Below are 20,019 nucleotides of genomic sequence, written 5' to 3' on the forward strand. Positions count from 1 at the left end.
CCCTCTGGCCATTTCCACCCCCCACCTGCTCTCTCTCTCTCTCACTCCTTCAAATAAATAAATATTTAAAAAATAAATAATCAATAAATCTTGATCCTTTCTCATATATAGAAAAATATATTTCATTTGGATTCTAGAACAAAATGTAAAAGTAAGACAATAAAGCTTCTAGAATACAACAAAGGATAATTTTGTTATGACTTTAGGGAAGGCAAAATTTCCTAAGCAGAAGATAAAAAGCAATAAGCATAAAGGAAAATATTGGTAAATTGAATTTCACTAAAATTAAGAAGTTTCTTAAGTAAGAGATACAAACTTCCATTTAAAAAATAAGTCATATAGATGAAAAGTATAGCATAGAGAATAAAAATCAAAAATAAACTTAAGAATTCTTCATGATCAAAAGACACCATTAAAGTTTTAATGAAAAGGCAAGCCATACAGTGTGGAAATATATTTATAATACATTTATCTGGAAAAGGACTTCTATCTAAAACAAAAATTGAAAAAACAATTAACCCAGCTTTAAAAAAATGAGCAAAAGACATGAAACATCACTTTACATAGCAGTGTGTCCAAAAACCAATAAACTTCTGAAAAGAAGCTTGACACTATTAGTATTAAGGAAATGGAAATTAAAGCCACGAGTTAACCATATCCCCACCCCCCACAAAAGGTTAAAACAGAAAAAAATAAATGCAAGGGAAGAAAAGAAAATATTGTAATACCAAGTATTGAAAGAATATGAAGAAAGAGAAATTCTCATACACTAGAAATACTATTTGATAATCTCTTTTTAAAACTGACATATGTATTACTTATGACCCAGCAATTTCACTCCCAACAAAAATGCATGCACTTATAAAAAATTTTTTATAAGTATACATATATATACATTATTATATAATATAATTATATTATATATTATATTTATATATATACTTTATTTCTAATAACAAACAGCAACAATAAAAGAGTGGAAACAAATGTTTGTCAATAGGAGATTGGATAAATAGGAGTATATTCATACAATGGAATTTTATATAGCATTGAGAATGAGCAAACTACATCTACACTCGGCCACAGGATGAATTTCACCAAGATAACACTAAGCAAAAACTCCAGACACATGAGAGTCACCTTGAAAGGAGGTGACCCATACAAGGCACTAAGGAAACTTCTGTTGTATTGATAATATTTTATTCTTTATCTGCTGATTGCACGGCTATGTTACTCTGTAAAAATGTTTTACTTTGTACAACTGAAATTTATGCATGTTTTATGTATGCTATAATGCCAACATTGAAAGTGAGAAATAACAGAAGGTAATGGAAATATAGAAGTACTTTTGCTGTGGTGGATAATATCATCTGGGTGAGAACACTAGCACTGACTCTACGTGGAAACTTGAGAAAATATAATTAGTTAACTTCTGTAAGGCACTGGCACTCATTTCCATGCTAAACTCGTAAGTATCCCAGAATTGAGTAACACTGTGGGGGATAAAATAATGTCTCATAACCTGAATAATTTTTCACAAATCTTAGTGAAAAGCCAAGGCATACACACCCAAAGTAAAGAACAGTCCTGGTAGGACTGTATTAAAGACATAATTATATAGAAGAGAAAGTAATATACAGATACCACGAAAACAGAATAATCAGTATCAGAGGAATAAGGGCAGAATTTACAGAGTATTGAGAGGCCTTTGGATGCAAAACATCAGAGGGGCACAATTTTTAGTTTGACCAGTAGGATTTATATCTGGTCACAAGGATCCCTTAGAGAATACTAGTTTGTCTGATTGTCTATAATACGGACATTCCATTCTATATTGCTTTTTGTAGACTTCTTACAGCATATACAGTAAATAAACTGAGCTATTCTTTAAAAAAATAAAATTCACGATTTACTTTCCTTGAACTCAGTGAAGAAGGATTTGGGCTGAGTGGCAAAAGCAGTGGCTGAAAAAATGGGCCTTGCCATCCTGGTCACTCCAGAACATCACTCTGTCTTCCCCAGGCTCCACAGAATGGCACTGAGAGTTCATTTAAAGCTGGAGAGACCAGAAGGTCAAGCTTTAAAAGGACCCCTCATGGCAGATTTTAAGACCAGGGTTGTTTTTATTTATTTATTTTCAAACTGCACTGGCTAAAAGGGTTAATTTCCCCTAAACCTTAAAGCACCAGATGGGCTCGCACCTTCCAAGGACTCTTTTTTTTCTTTAAAAGCACAATTGTTGTTCAGTTTCTCTCAGGTGCAGATTCATTAGCTCTTGACTGGCTCTCCTTGTTTGCCGACTACTTGTGGAAAAAGCCATTTACCCTGGTGAATGTCAAGGTTAGTGTAAACTGTCCTTGCCATCAGTCTCTCTGGCAGAAGGTCAGGGATAAGCTTTCCTCAAATGGGCAGCGTCAAACAAAGCAGAGACAGACTTAACTCACCAAAAGAAAGAAAGGAGGCCTGCTCTGGGCTTGATAAACATTCCTGTGGGCTTTGAGGACAAAAGATTAACTCATCCATTGCCACTTCAAGAAATGCTCACTGGAAGGTGCCTTAAAATATCTGGATATTTTCTAGCCTATGACATATGTTTATAAAGTAATAACTATCTGTATCCATATGTTTATCTATGTCCATTTGCATATCTGTATATCTATCCATCACCTTGTTTGTTTAAACAAGTACAGTAACTTGCAAAATATCCACTTTGGAAGTGTATCCCATTATCCTAGCCTTGTTCTAGTTGATCTTTTTTTCTTTTTTTTTAAATGTAATTTCTCCCCTCAGTTTACTTTCATAGACAAGTTGTAAATCACACGCGGAGAAGAGCTGCCATAGTCTGAAATAGTTAGATCTTAATTTATTTTCATAGGATAATCTAATTTTGAATTTGGAAGGAACCTCAAGACTAACCTAGTGCCACCTTCCATCCAACAAATAAAGCCTCTGCAGAAATCTTGGCAGCTTGTCACCGCAGCCTCAACATGGTCACTTCCAGTGACCAAAAGACCCCTGCCTCACAGGAAGACCGCTCTGGGGTCGGGGAAGCTTTTATTGTTAGAAAAAAAGCTTTGTCTTATATTTACTAAAATCCATCTCCTTGGGAATATAACCAGCTGGTTCAAGTTTTGCCCTCTAGTATAATAAAAGGGCCAGTCCTTCTTCAACACAATAGGCCTCCAAGTATTTGCTAGAGTAATCGTGCATCATGGAGGTATTTTCTTCTCTTGGCTTACTAGCCTACTTCCTACACGAAATGACTGCCTGGCAAGGCATTTCTCTATTTGGGCTCCTTTGAATGACCACTAGTTTTTGCAATGAGTCCTTAAAATGTGAGACCCAGAAATGTGAACCACAGTTCAGATGTTGAACCATGAGCTTCATATGTATTTAGGTATAATATATATTGTGACACATTGTCACACACACTCACACACACACTTAAATTCTCCTCACACTGATTTACTGAGGAATCAATTAATACCAGAAAGACTTTTTTACATAAGCTATAGCCAGGCAGATTTGTTTTCGAATTTCTGTATTCTAATCACAAATCACACACCAGGTATATGTTTTTAGTCACTGTATCAAATTTTTAACTTAATTGTTTGCTACCCACATCAGCCACCTGTTCTATTAACATATGAAAGCCCATTGTCATTCTTACAGAAAAGTACTAGGGATCCTATATACTATTCACTTGGGCACACTAAGAGAATACTGTACTCACTCTTACTATTTTTCTCTGAGAGTTTTGGTGGGCAATTTTGCTTCTCTATTTCAGTTATCTTCAGAGATCTTGGACAAATCACTAAGTTATCATCCCTTGCATAATTTTAATGACCTACACATTTTTCCAACAAAGCAAGTCTTGTTCTTTGAAATGGATCATCACTTAGCTCACCAAACTCAGTGCCATTAGAAGTATTCATGGGTATATATGTCCCACATGAATTAGAAATGGGACATCCATGAGGGGATTCTTACATCTTCTGCATTTTGCCTCTTGTATATGATCTTAGTTTTGCTTTCCTACAACTTTCCCACATATTTTAGACTTTAATCTCATAAACTTTTTCAACCTCTCTAGAATTCCTCCACATCATACAATTATCTGAAGAATTAAAAAGTGTTCCTTCTTTATCTTTTCCTCACTCACCTTTTCCTATGGCAAGGAGACAAACTATTTCTAGAACATGCAATCACTGAGTAGTTGAGGGAAGAAAACTAACCTAGGGCACCACAGAGAATACTGATGTTTCCTGCAGTGCCCACACTTTCTAGATGTTCACAGGAGCTACTGTTTCATGTGGCTTCTTCCAGAAGCTGTATCATAAGTTGTCATGGTAGACTGCCTGCTTGTTTTGTGTATTCACTCCTGAATAACTTGATTTTGGTTTATGTCAGCCTGGTGACTCTACCCTCCAATCATACTCTTCCTTTCCCCACCTTCCACGGTCTTACAGCCATTGACACTAACTTATACTACGGAGTGCCAGTCTCAACTTTTGAAAAAATACCTAAAAAATTCCAGGAGCTTTAGAAGGCTTTTCTCTTGAGTTTTTTTCATCTTCTGTAGAAAGACTTCTGTTTTTCTTGCGTTTACCCCCAACCCTGTCCCTGGCTCCCACTGCCACCATATTGTTCAGACACTTAACACTTAGGCCTAGAAAACTGTTATAATTTTTTGACTAGTTTATTTGACCCTACACTCAAAATGCCCATCTATCCTATATGCAAGCACAAAATTTACTTTTGTATTTATTTCCTGACTCAAAATCTCTGAGTTTTTCCAGTGTGTATCAAAAAAGTTTCACCTCTTTAACTAGATTATCCTAGCAACAAAACAGCTATAAGCACAATAAGACTTACTTAGGTTTGAAAAATATAGGTTGCATTATAATAAACATAATTTGAGCCACATTGATTTCCTTTATATTCTTCTCCTTAAATGGAGTCTTCCCATTACTCAGGTTTAACAAGAGTGACCCATTTAGAACTGCACAGCCCATAATAAGCCCTCCATAAAGATTGTCCATTTAGATAATCCCAGAAAATGCATATAAGACACTCAACGTGCCCAGGAAGTGCCAAGAAGGAAACAGTTCTAAGCTGAGTTTATTATTACCTTTTATTTTAGTGCACCCTCATTGCTGCAAGGCTTCACCGGGCCCTTTGGTGCTATGTGCTAAGGTCCCCAAATGTTCGTCCTCATCCCCTCTCCCACTATTGATGGCATAATCTGCACAGGTCGTGAGGGGAGAGGCTCACTCGGAGACTGCACCTGCTAAAAGGAGGAAAATCAATTTTCATCATCCAAAAATACAGAACTGCTGGCACACAAACTAGTTGCTCAAGGTCCCTCGGGTCTGGAAGGGGAGTCCCACTAAGAAAGACATATGCTTGGAACAGAAGTCAATACTCTCTCCATGTAGCCAGAATAATAAGGGAAGTGGGGAATGAAGAGGTAGAGGATAGAATGTTGCCATGCAGTTCCCCAATTCTGCAATAACTATCAGATGGACTCTAGAGCCAATATTAGGTGGGGATCTTTCTAAGAGCAATCTATACATTTTGATAATCTAAATGTTCTCAAATGCTAAATTCAGCTTACAGGTACAACCCATTGTGATTTATTTTTACTGTGTTTTTACTATTCTTTACCATGTTTTATTACTTTTTTTCCTATGAGATTCTTTTTTTTATAATTGATATTTTGAGTTGGAATTTTATCCTTTGATACCAGAGATGATTTGTTGGGAGACATAAAACATAGATTTGAATTACTGAAAAATAACCTCACAGGGGGGCTGATAAAACCACAAGTCCATATACCCTGACATGTGTTTCAGCATATTTGAAATTCATATTTTAATTACACAAGCAATGCCCAAACACACATTTGTTTCATAAATTGAAACAATATGAACCGAACAAGTAAAAATCTCACTGCACATATCCCCAACCTGACTCCAGTCCAAAGAAACAGTCATGTTTCTTAACTGTTATGATTTAAGTGTATCTTCCTGTTTTTGTATTATTCATTTATCTAAAATACATATTTGCATATGTGTTTAATATATAAATGGTTTACCTTTGCATAAATAAGGCAGTATCTCAATTCTGTTCTATAGTTTAAATTTCCCACTTAATTTTTTGAAGATTTTCTATTTTAGTATTTGTAAATCCGCCTTATTGCTTTAGATTTCTGAATAGTTTTCCATAACATAGATGAACTTAATTCATACAAATATTTGATTATTGTAATTTATTAGCATCTTTGACCCCTAATTTCTCTGAATTACCAGAAAAAAAAAAAAAAAGGCCACAATGAACATCCTTTTACTTGCTTCTTTATATGTTTTGTAAGCATTGCTCAAGAGTAAAAACTGAGAAGTGGAAATTCCAAGTCAAAGTCTTGAGAATTTTGATACAAAATGACAAACTGCCCTCTAAAAAGGCTATACACATTTACATTACAACTGATGGTTTGCATTTCTTTACACATGATCAAACACTATATAAGTGTTTCTAATCCTTCAAAATGTTTTTTCTTACTTAAATGTTCTTGTTTTTTTTTTTTAAGTTTAATGTCTATTTAAATTTCTCTGTCATTTCCACTTGTTCCAGTCTTGAACTTATTTGCGTTTCTTTACACATGCTCAAACACTATATAAGTGTTTCTAATCCTTCAAAATGTTTTTTCTTACTTAAATGTTCTTGTTTTTTTTTTTTAAGTTTAATATCTATTTAAATTTCTCTGTCATTTCCACTTGTTCCAGTCTTGAACTTACTCACTTTTTTTGGATAATATATTGAGATATATTCTTTTCTTTTTCAGTCTCACATCAGCTGCTCCCCTGAAACACATAGATAGATGATAGATAGATAGATGATAGATAGATAGATAGATAATTCTTGCTTTTTTTATATATTTCAGCTATTTTCTTTCAGTGTGTCATTTATCTTTTTTTCTTAGCCTAAGGAATCTTGTCATGCCGAAGATTTAATTTTTATGTCATAAGATCTGTTAATCTGTCCTTTGTAGATTCTGAGTTTTTTTCTTTTTTTCCTGCTCTAGAAAGCCTTCTCAACACAAAGGTTTAAAATAACTGTCCTAAATCTTCTCCTTCAAAATATGCTTTAAAAAAACCTCATGCCTTCATCATTTCATTCAAATATTTACTGAAAATGGGTATTGATGTATATGAAAGATATTTTTTCTCCACTGAGATGATCACATATTTTTTCTTTTAATCTATTAATTATACCAATGTACTTTTCTCACATTGAGCTATTTTTCTTGTTCAGGATTTACTATTATCTATTAGTGGATAAAATTTGCTTGTATTTTCTATACTTATCTTTGATATATCTGCTTACACTTTCATCTAGTCTTAATAATAAGGTTGACTTAGTTTTGTTTCTTGTTTGTTTTTTATATTGTTTTTCTCTTTTTTGGGAATTAAATGTACTAATACCAGAAACAGATTCATAAAGTTCCTTTCATTTTTTTTCTCAGTTCTTTATAGCTTTATAATGCCTGGTTTCCTGAGACTTTGGAGACTATAGTAAACTATTTAGGCATTTTTAGGTAATTCATATATTAGAAAAATAGAGAAGTGCACAAAATACACTTTATAGCTCAATTATTATCACAAAGTAAAACTCTATGTAATTGCAATCCAGATCATGAAACAGACCACTACCAGAACCCAAGATGATCTTTCATACCTTCAAGTTACTGCACTCCTCTTCCTCCTCATGTGCAATCTATACCTTACATTTAAACATTATAGCTCGTTTTCCTGCTTTTGAACTAAATATAAGTAAAGTCATATGGTTTGGGTCCCCTTTCATGTGTAATTTCCTCTCCTCAACATAATATGTTTTTGAATCAATTCATGTTTCAATGTGTAGCAAAATATATATCCATTTCATTGCCATATAGTATCTCATTATACAGATATATTGCAATTTACTCATCTAATGTTTCATCTAATGTTGTAAAATGGATTTTTTTGGGTAAAAAGGCAGTTTTATTTTTTTATTTTTTTAAAGATTTTATTTATTTATTTGAGAGAGAGAGAACACAAGCAGGGGGAGTGGGAGAGGGAGAAGCAGGCTTCTTGCTGAGCAGGGAACCCAACGACGCAGGGCTGGATCCCAGGACCCTGGGATCATGACCTGAGCCGAAGGCAGACACCCAACGACTGAGCCACCCAGGTGTCCCCAAATGGCATTTTTAAACTATTAACATCCCTTGATGTGTCTTGGTACATATGAGCATGGGTTTCTATACGGTATCCTAAGGAATAGAAATGCTTCAGCAGATAATGCCAACAGATATAATTATTGACATCCCAAGCAAGCAGTGACCAGCAGTGGTGGTCATTTTATTTTTGCTATCACTTTCCATTATGTCTTTTTAATTTTAATTAGTCTAGAAAATATATGCCAATATATCAGTTATTTCAATTTATATTTTTCTCTGAGCATCTTTTCATATGCTTTTTGGTAATTCGGATATTCTCTTTTTGAAGCATCAGGTCCCCTGTGTTTTCCAGAAATTTTATAATCTACAACCCGATGAAGTTGACTTTGTTATTGATATGAGGTGAGGGTCAAAACCCCTTTTTTTCCTTTTATGGATATCCAGTTGACCTAGCAAAGTTTACTGAAAAGGGTGCTCATTCTTAACTTTTCTACAAGGATCTCCATTACAAATCAAGCCTCTTTATATGCATGTATCTGGTCCTAAATCTGTTCTAAGTATATTTGTCAATATCACATATTATTAATTACTTAGCTTCATTTTAAGTTTGATGTCTAATAGGACAAGTCCTAGCAGGTATTCTTGGCCCTTTTCCATATAATTTTTTTTAATTTTTTTAAAATGATTTTTATTTATTTATTTGAGAGAGAGGGTGAGTGAGAGAAAGCACAGCAGGGTGAAGGGCAGAGGAGGCAGCAGACTCCCCACTGACAGGAAGCCTGATGCCAGACTCCATCCCTGAACTCCAGAACCCTGACTGAGATGAAGACAGAAGATTAACAGACTGAGCCACCCAGGTGCCCCCATGTAAATTATAGAACTAGCATATCAATTTCCATAATGTAATCTATTAGAAAATTTGTTTGGGATTGTATTGAATCTAAATATCAATTTGGGGAGAATTGATATTTTTATTATCTGGGTCTTCCAATCAACAAACATGCTATTTCCTCTATTTAGAACCACTTTATTTTCTCTTAATATTATTTTATCATTTTATGTGTAAACTGTACATATTTTCCATTAGATTTGCTTGAAATAAATTATAATTTTATGCATTAAAATGGTATCTTTTGATATATTTCATTTTTTTTAATTTTCTGAGACTAGTATACAGAAATATAATTGATTTTTAAATTTTTGCTACACCCATTTAATTCCAACAACTCATCTAAAACTTTTTTAGGTGTTTATGATTATACTTATATCATCTTTAACAAAGAAGATTTTAAATCTTCTTTCTTATTTTTTTTAATATTATATTGCCCTTAAAAGGAATTCCAGTAAAATATTGAATAGTACTGGAAGTCATCTTCAAATCATTCCCAATCTTGAATACCTTTCAATATTTCATTATATTTAATGGTATGATAATTGCCGCAAGTTTATTTATAGTTATATTTTATCAGATGAAGGAAATTCCTTTCTATGCTGACTCTGCTAAGTTTTCTTTATGTTTGTTTTAATCAAAGAGGGCAAATTTCTAAAATTATCTTTTCTGAATTTATTAAAAAATATATTTTTATTTTCCTTTACTGTGTTGATGTGGTAAATTACATTAACTAATTTTCTAATGTTAAACAGCATTTTTGGAATAAAACCAACTTGATCATGAAATATGACCTTTTTTATTTACTGCTGCATTCAGTTTGCTCTATTTTTGTTTAGAAGTTTTTATCTATGTTTATAAGAGAAACTGACCTGTAATAGTCTTTTTCATAATTCTTTGTCAGTTTTGGTATAGAGGTTATGTACACCACATAAATTGAGTTGGAAGAGTTCCCTAATTTTGTGTTTGTTTTCTCTTCTCCGAGAGAGCATGCCTAAGGTTTTCATGATTTTCTCTTTAAATAACTGGTAAAATTCACTCAAGAAGCCATCTGGCCATAGAGTATATTTTATTTTCTGTAGAAGACTTCTTTATTAGTCATTTCTGTTTAACAGTTATGTACACTTAAGTGTTTTATTTCTTCTAATTTTCACTTTTGTAAGAGAAATTTTCCATAAGAATTTGTGCACTGAATGTTGTATTTTTAAATGTCTAGCATAAAGTTGTTCCTAACATAAGCATTTATTACTCGTAAGATCTTTAATAAAGCCTTTTTTTTTTCATTCTTGATTTTGATCTTTCTCTCATCAGTTTCATTCAAAAACTAAAATTTACCAATCTGGTAAACATTTCAGAGTTAACATTTGGCTTTTTTGCATGTTTGTTCCTATTTCTTTAAATTCTGTTCTACTTGTAATTCTCTTCCTTCTCCTTTCTTTGGGTTTCACATTTATCTTTTGCCTATCTTCCTTAGATGGGTGGTCAAATGATTTTTTGATCCTTATTACCTTCTTATATAGGCATTTAAGTCTATAACTACCTCTCTAATTTCCTAAGCCACAATCTGCAAGTTGTATTTTCATTATCTCTCATAAATTTATAATTTCCTCTGTAATTTCTTTTTTGACTCAAAGTCTACTTAGACATATACATCTTAATTTAAAAAATATTTGGGAATCCACTAGTTATCTTTTTGTTTTTGTTTTCCTGCTTAATTTGCTATGTGGTCAGAGAACATGGTCGACATAACTACAATCCTGTGAAATTTATTTAGATTTTCTATATGAATCAACAGATAATCTATTTTGGTTAAGGTTCTATATGCATTTCATTTGCATTCATATTCTCTATATGTTGGATTCAGTATTCGATATCAGTCATATCATGTTTGTTAATTGTGTTGTTCAAATATTCTGCATTCTGTCTTCTTTCTGTTTTACTCTCTGGTTTTATGAGTTAATTTAGAGAAGTGTGTTAAAATGTATCACAAAGATCATATCTTTATTAGACTGCTTGGTAGTAGTTTGCCAGTTATTTTTGTTTTATATATCTGAGTATGTGTTAGGTAAATACACAAATTTATGATCATTATTCCTTCCTGAGGAATTGAACCTTTTGCCATTGTGAAACATTCTTCTTTATCTCTGTTAATGGTTTTTGCTTTGAAGTCTTTGATAATAATATAGTTACACAACCTGCCTTTTGGTTAAGGACTGCATGGTATGCATTTCTATTTTTTGAATTATCACCTTTCTGTGTACTTAAACTCTCTTAATTTGCATTTAGGTGGGTTTTACTTTTTACTTGGGCTGATAATTTTGTGTTTTTTAGATCATTAGGTCTATTTATTGTGAAAGTAATAGCTAACATCATTTGTTTTCAAATGTAAAATCTCACTATTTCCTCTAGGAATGTCTCACTTTTGCTTTGAACTTTTTCTCCTTTTTGTCTGATTTTGGATGAATTGAGGGTTTGTTTGTTTTTTTTTTTCCTAAATTTTTTTTTTTAAGAATTTATTTATTTATTTGACAGAGAGAGATCACAAGTAGACAGAAAGGCAGGCAGAGAGAGAGGGAAGCAGTCTCCCTGCTGAGCAGAGAGCCCGATGCGGGACTCGATCCCAGGACCCTGAGATCATGACCCGAGCCGAAGGCAGCGGCCGAACCCACTGAGCCACCCAGGCGCCCCTGAATTGAGGTTTTTAAAACCTGTTTATTTCTTCCCTCTATTACCTGACATTATTTACTTTTATTTTTTAGTATGACACTAGAAATTAGAGCATAAGTTCTTTTTTTTTTTTTTTTAAGATTTTATTTATTTATTTAACAGAGAGAGAGCACAAGTAGGTAGAGAGGCAGGCAGCAAGAGCTGGGGAAGCAGGCTTCCTGCTGAGCAGAGAGCCCGATGTGGGCCTCAATCCCAGGACTCTGGGATCATGACCTGAGCCGAAGGCAGAGGCTTAACTCACTGAGCTACCCAGGCACCCAATAAGTCTTAACATATAAAAAGTTGATATAAAATGGTACATTTTCCCCCCAGGCATTTCAAGGACACTTTAATTCCATTTCCCTGTTTCATATCTTCTAAGCTTCTATTTTCTATTTTGATACTGTGTGTGGTGTGTAAAACCCTAAAACACATTATGCATTTAATTTTTATAGTTACTATTCATTTAGATGTATTCAAGTTTACCTTTTTGTACTTTTTGTCCTTCTTCATATATTTATTTTACTTCCTTCTGAAAAATACCCTTTGGAATTTCTTTTTGTGTATTACTATTATATATAAACCTTTCTAAAAACTATTTTTCTGAAAATGTGTTTATTTCAGAAGGAAGATTTCACTTGTTATAAAATTCTAGGTTGGGGCACCTGGGTAGCTCACTGAGTTAAGCTTCTGCCTTCGGCTCAGGTCATGATTTCAGAGTCCTGGGATCGAGCCCTGCATTGGGCTCTCTGCTCAGCAGGGAGCCTGCTTCTCCCCCACTCTCTCTCTGCCTGCCTCTCTGCCTACTTGTGATCTCCATCTTTCAAATAAATCAATAAAATCTTAAAAAAAAAAATTCTAGGTTAAACTTTTTGTCTTTCAACAAGGCAGATACATTTCAATGTTTTCTGACTTCCATTGTTTCTGTTGTAAGGTCTGCTGTCGGTCAAGTAGTGGTTCCTTTGAAAGTAATTTTTCTCTTTGCTCAACTGCTTTTGAGACTTATTCTTTGTCCTCAGTTTTCAGTAATTTTACAATTATAGGTGTGATTTTCTCATAAATTATTTTACTTGGGACTCATTGGAATTCACATGTAATTTGTTTTTATATTTCAGGTATTGTCTCTTCAAATATTATTCCTTAAACTCTCTTCTTCTGGATATGTCTTAGAATGTACATTAGAACCTCCCTTTTTATGTCTTTCCTCTCACATTTTCCTTCAGTTTGTTTCTCTGTGCTGTATTTATGACTTTTTCATCTGACCTGTGTACTAGTTTCCTTTTTCTGTTTTCAAATGTACCTAATATGCTATAAGTCTGTACATTGAGCTTTCAACTGTGGTAATTATACCATTCGATTCTAACATTCTCATAAAAGTTTTAAAATAGTTATTTTTAGCTCCTAGTTGTCATTATTTATTTTCACCCTAGCTTAGTGAATCAGGTATCAGTAAATGCACTGGAATAAAAGTAGTCTTAGACACTGGGCTTACCTCTCTGTATTTCTGATTTCTCTTGTGTTTTGGTCTGATGATTTCTCAATGTCTTACTAGATCTCCAATGCCTTCGAGCACTTAAAAAAATATTTTATCTACATTATTCAGGGATTTTCCAATAGGATAGTTGTTTATAGTAGCTATTCATTATAACCAGGGCTGAAAATCCAGAGCTGACTGACTTTCAAAGTCCTTCAATGGTTATTTAGTTAAGAATACACACACACACACCCCACACACGGAAACACACACACACGGAAACACACACACATTCATTAAAATATGCACACACACAAACACACATGTTCATTAAAATATCCATATAAATAGAATTAATAATTGTTGCCTTAAATATGCTCAATGTATTCTCTTGCTATTATATAAATGTCCTTCACATCTGTGGTTATATCCCCTTCCACAAATCAAATGTTTATGTTTATGTAGTATTTTCTTCTCAATAAGACTTGCCAAATTGTGATATGTGAATAACATAGATTTACATATGTATTTTTATGGGAACAGTTATTAACATCATTGACAAATTCCACTGTTACTTTTTTTGGAGTACTACCTATTTTGATTTAGGTATCAGGCTGAGACTAGCTTTATTAAATGAGCTGAGAAATATTTCCTCCTCTCTTACTTCCCAGAAGATATTATATAGAACATTTGCTGATTCTTGTTTAAAGATTTAGTAGTGTCCTTCAGTGAAGCCATCTGAGCCTGAAGAATCCTTTTTCAGAAGATTTTAACTTACAGATTCAATTTCCTCAATAGTTACAGGATTGTTCAAATTATCTGCTGCATGTTGGGTGACTTGTACTGATTTGTACTCTTTGAGAAACTGATCTGCTTCATCCAAATTCTCAAACTTATGTATGTAGAATTGCCCACATTATTCCCATATATACTTTTAAAGTCTGCAGAGTCTCTTATATCCTATTTCATCCTTGATATTGGTAAATTGTGTCTTCATTCTTTTCCTATTAGTATTGTTAAAGGATTGTCAATTTTATAGATCTTTCTAAGAACCCAGCTCTTTTGATTTTGTCCATTGTCTTGGTATTTTCAATTTATCTGATCTCTGTTATTATTTCCTTCTTCTTGCTATTAATTTAATGTGCTCTTTTTTTTCCTGTCTTCTTGAGGTCAAAGCTTAGATTGTTGATTTGAGATTTTCTATTTTCTAATGTAATCATTTTCTGCTATTGCAGTAAGGGACCATCTGACAGAAAGAAAGAAGACAGCATGGACCCATTGTCTCCAATCCCTCATTGATAAGGGGACTCAGTATTCCCAAAATGTGTTACACAGTTCTAGATTAGTACTTCCCTCAGTGTCAGAGAAGTTCCTCCTAGTATCCCATGTGAAGACAACAACTAGAGATTCTATGGATTAGGGAGAGGTACTTGAGTGAAGCTTATCACTTTAGCAGTAGCTGGAAAAACAGTGTGCATAAGATGTGTTCAACATAACCTCAGTATCTCAGATTCCTTCCATCCTTCTTTTCCCCAATCTGAGCACACAGCTTTATTCCCTACAGCTTTGTGTGGTTAGAAAGTCCTCATATTTCAGGGTGCCTAGGTGGTTCAGTTAGTTAAGTGGCCAACTTTTAATTTTGGCTCAGGTCATGATCTAAATATCCTGGGATCAAGCCCCACATCAGGAAAGTCACCATATTGCAAAAACTGTAGGCCTACAGAAACAAGGAGGAGAAAGGAGGCTGCAGTTTTTTAGCTGGGCACACTGTCACATCCAACAAGCAGGGCATGTGTCTATAGGGAGAAAAAATGAGAATGGAAACCAAAAATTTCTGTCACAATACTTAAGGAATGTGAAGCTGGAACAGGGCATCTCTGTGCCTTTAGCCTTCCTTTTTGAATGTTAGAATATTTAATCCATGGTCCTACTCCCCAAAGTAATTTTATTTCTTACCTCCTACTCTCTCATTTCCTCTTTTTGCTCCAGACCCTCATATTCTCTTTTCTAAAAATACCTCAAAACTGATAACTTCCCAATTAATTGTCCCTAGATGATTTGCCTTTTGCCAAAAGTAAGATTTTAAGAGGGTATGAAGTTCTCAAGACAGAAAATCAGGGCTCCATCAATGTTTAAAGAGAGGTGAAGAAAGAATAGACAGGGTGATTCAACACTAGGTATTGTCTATTGTTTCTGTGTTAAGACTAGAACTGCATTTTGATGGGGCACAATGCTATTAGCTCATTCTAAACACTGCTCTGGGTCTCTGTTCACCCTGCATAAAATATCTCCAAATCTTTATGTCAGCTACTAAGAAGAGGCCAACTATGCTCATTTGGATTCCAATTTCATTTTTTAAAAGATTTATTTATTTATTTGTTTTGGTTTTTTTTTTTTTCTTTTTTTTTTTTTGAATGAAAGCCGGGGGACAGAGGGAGACATCCTTCAAGCAGACTCCCCTCTAAGCATGGAGCCTGGTTCAAGGTTCTATTCCAGGACCTATAAGATCATAACCTGAGCCAAAGCCAAGAGCTGGATGCTTAATCAATTGAGCCATCCAGTTGTCCCTCATTTTTTTTTTCACAAAATATCGGCAAGAAATAAAATAAATAAACATTTTTTGGTACTCTTAGAAGGTACAGACAGCCCTACAGCCCTTTTATTTCCACTGTCTCTGCTCTGACTCATCTTCTGTGCTAACTAAAAATGGAGACATAACTAAAAATGGAGACAGGCAAAAGACAGGCAGTATACAAATAAAGAGGAAAGATCAAGAGGCCCGAAGAAAGATACAATGGATCCCTTCCTCTTACGAATCAGCAACAGTCATCATCTACCTAAAGACTATTGACCAGCCTGGTTCCTCGCTCAATCTTATCCAAGTGACATTTATTTTAATAACAAGTTAAACTCATTATGTGAATTGCACAATTCTATTAGAATATTGTTATCCCATGTAAATGCCATTAGTTCCACAAATGAATTACTCTATGTGAAACTGCTTAGAAAACTATAAAGCACTTTACAAATGGAAGAAAAATTCTAATGTCCAAGAGAGAAAAACATTATACTAAACTGAAACCATAAAATGCTAAAGTACTCACTGATGCAGCTCCAATTCACAACTTCACCCTTTTTTGTATGAAAGGTAAAGGGAAGCAAAGTGTTTTCTTTGTAAGTCCCATTTCTGCAACTAAGATTCTTTTACAACTAACATGTAGTTTTATTTTTTGATTTGTTTTCCCATCTTACTCAACATATTTTATATCCCTTCTGTCTTCTTACAAGTGCCACTTTGTTGAAGGGGGAGGTAGGGTTTTTTAGGAAGTTTTAAAATATGCTGTTAATGAATGAATGGACAACTAATTACTTGCTAAATGCATTAACTCAAATCTGGGTCTGAAATTGCTTCAGAATTAATTTGGGACATATGTGCACATCCTTGCTTATATTTGCAGGGGGCATAATACATGGATTTCCTTTTGTATATGAAAAAAGTTTTCCTTTTGTATACACAAACCTGTCTATACACACACACACACACACACACACACACACACATACACACACACACCCCTCACTGCAGGCTTATCTTACTTTTCAATCTATATTATTAAAAAAAGATAAATTTGGGGTGCCTGGGTGGCTCCCAGTCATTAAGCATCTGCCTTTGGCTCAGGTCATGATCCTGGGGTCCTGAGATCGAGCCCTGCATCAGGTTCCTTGCTCAGCAGGAAGCCTGCTTCTCCCTCTCCCCCTCCCCCTGCTTGTGTTCCCTCTCTCGCTGTGTCCCTTTCTGTCAAATAAATAAATAAAATCTTTTTAAAAAAGATACATTTCTTAATTATGCTACTCATATATTGATTTCATTCTCTTTCACTTATTCTATCTCTCGCTCCCACCTCTCTTTCTCTCTCTCTCTCTCTCACACACACACATACCAAATGTGATCTATGTACATATGTAGGAGGATTATAAATGATTTATTCACCAACTGAGCAAACACACAACTTCCATTCAATGGATCACAATAGTAATTATTCCCCAGACCTAACTGATTTCTAAAAATGCTTTTACTTCTCTTTTCCCAAAACTAATTTCTTCCTACTAAATAGGAGGCCTACTAGAGTATTTTTCTCTCAGTATAGAGACTGGATTTTCACTTTAGTGAAACAAGAACTCTTGTATAAACTTTTAATAGCAGTGATAATTTTAGGGGTCCATCCATGGATATTTTGAATATGGAACAATTTTCTCTGATGAATGTTAGCCAGCTTTAGGGTCCTATTAGCATTCATATTCACAGATAAGTATTACATTTTCCTAGACATTTTTAAAAACTTAGTTCTCAGATGATGGCACTGCCAAAAAATATGACCTCACCAACTAGGGTTCTCCTCTTTGGGGAGACTTTCCAAGAACTTAACATCAGTCTTTCTGTGAGGTAGAATTCCCAGCTTATACTAGTCCAATGTCTTCTACCTAACTGCTGCATCTGGTCTTCAGTGGCCTTATCAGTCATAACCACATCTTAATTGTCCTTAACCATTACAATGCAAATATTTCATATATGTGTTTCAAGTATGTTTACCCTTCCTGATTAATCCCAAGATTTAGTGGGAAAAATTGAACCCAAACACCATTCTTCAGCTGGGCCCATTTCCTTGGTAAAACCTAGATTAGTCCATGTTACAGACTGAACTGTTTCCTCAAAATCCTTTTGTTGAAGCTCTAACCCCAAAAGTGGCTGTATTTGGAGACAGGGCATCTAAGGGACTAATTAAGGTTAAATTAACTCATAAGGGTGAGACTTGAATTTAATATGGCTGCTGTTCCTACAAAAAGAGACACACACTAGGGGTGTGTACACACAATGGAAAGATGTTGGGAAGACACACTGAGAAGTAGGCCATTTGTAACCCAAGAAGAGAGTCCTCAGGAGAAACCAACCCTGACAGCACCTTGATCTTGGACTTTAAGCCTCCAGAGCTCTGGGAGTAAATTTCTGTATTTCAGCCACCCACTCCATCGTCTTTTGTTATGGCAGCCTTAGCAAAATAATACAGTCCATTCTAAAATCTTCTAAGTAGCTGCAAGTTGTAAAAAAAAAACCCACCAAGATCTTCACGCTCCTTAGGAGTGCAGGGACGCTGTTGTCTACTGACCGCCCCACTCTTTCTTCCAGAGGATTCTTAATTTGTTTGTCCAACATTCTTCTCTCCTAGTCTGGTAACAGATATCAACTGCCTGTCCATGGGAATAACATGGAATCCAGAATAAATGAATTACAGTACCCTTCACCTTGGCTGGTGATCATTCTGGAAAAAAAGCACATGACCTCACTGAACAAATCAGAGCCCCTCTCTGTTTTATGTTTTTCCTAAAACAGACCAAAAAAAGAAAAACAAAAAAAGGAACTGTTTCTTATATTGTCAAGAGGGTGTAGAGATGTAAGCCTACAATATGGAGAGAAAGGCACTCCATGTTAGAAAGAAACACACAGAAGAAAGTGGGGTGGAGAACTGGAAGAGAAAGAGATGCCAGCGCTAAAGTCTCAGGATCAAAGCATCCCTGAGATTACCCTCCCCTTTCCACTCTTTGTTTATGGAAATAAATACATTCTTCTTTTGTGCCAAATTTATTTTGTTTCTCTGTCATTAGAAGTCAAAGAGTCCTTCTAGTTTACAGTTATAAAGAGCATGAAAATTATTCTTCCTTATCTTTCTTTCCCATTTATGATCTGCTTTCTGACCTTCCTTCCATTCGCTAATTCACCACTCTTTTGGGGCTTGGCCACGAAAATAGCAGGGAAAAAATAGGGGGAAATCAAAGAGAATAAAATAAAAAGAGAAAAAAGCAGAGAACTAAATGACATTTCCCCTTATAGTTTACAGCTCTGAAGTCATTTAAGTCCATTCAGAAGTGGGAAACAATAATTAAAAATCAAAGAACTAGGGCATCATGCCTAACCAGCAGATTCAGAGTTCCTGAGCTCAAACTCTATAGATATTTCCTCAGGGCCTCCCTCCATAGCATTTCAACCTAAGAGATTTATTAAGATTCCTTTTTAGCATCCTCCCTGTATCCATCTAGCTCCTGATATCCACATGGCTACATATCCAATAGGCCTCCATAAAAGTATCCCACTTCTTTCAAGCAGCTTACTGCCCACCAAATCTTTATCCCTGCCGTGTCCCTCTGATTTACCCCCTTGCACCACAAATTCTTGAAACATTGTCTTTTTATATCCTTCTTTATTCTCCCCCAATTAAAACATATCAGCTTTATAGCCTATTCCCTTAGGGGTCTACTCAGTGACCAGCTGGTACTAATTTGGTCAAGTATAGCTAAGATGTTACTGGTTGATAATGGATTAATATTTTATTCTCCCAGAGAACATTAACATTTTTATGGTGGCTTCAAGCAAAAGGTGTTAACCACATGGGGATGTCTGGTGTAGGTGTGCAACAAATATGTGGGAACTGATGGTATTTTAGCACCCCTCAATTCACATCATGCACACACTGGGATGTCTGCACATCTGGTCAGTCTTGCCCTTTGGGGGGATTCCATATCTACCACCAAAGAGCTTTCTCTTCTGTAGGAACCATTTGCCTTCCTCTCCCCCAAGTGACCTTCTCTTTTCTCCCGCTGGCTGATACCATTGTTCACCTTCCTTTCCTCTATTATTGCCTTTACCAGTGTCTATAGTTTTATTAACTCAGTAAATTT

Source organism: Neovison vison, chromosome 8 (genome assembly GCF_020171115.1).
Source record: "Neovison vison isolate M4711 chromosome 8, ASM_NN_V1, whole genome shotgun sequence".
In the NCBI taxonomy this organism is placed as follows: domain Eukaryota; kingdom Metazoa; phylum Chordata; class Mammalia; order Carnivora; family Mustelidae; genus Neogale; species Neogale vison.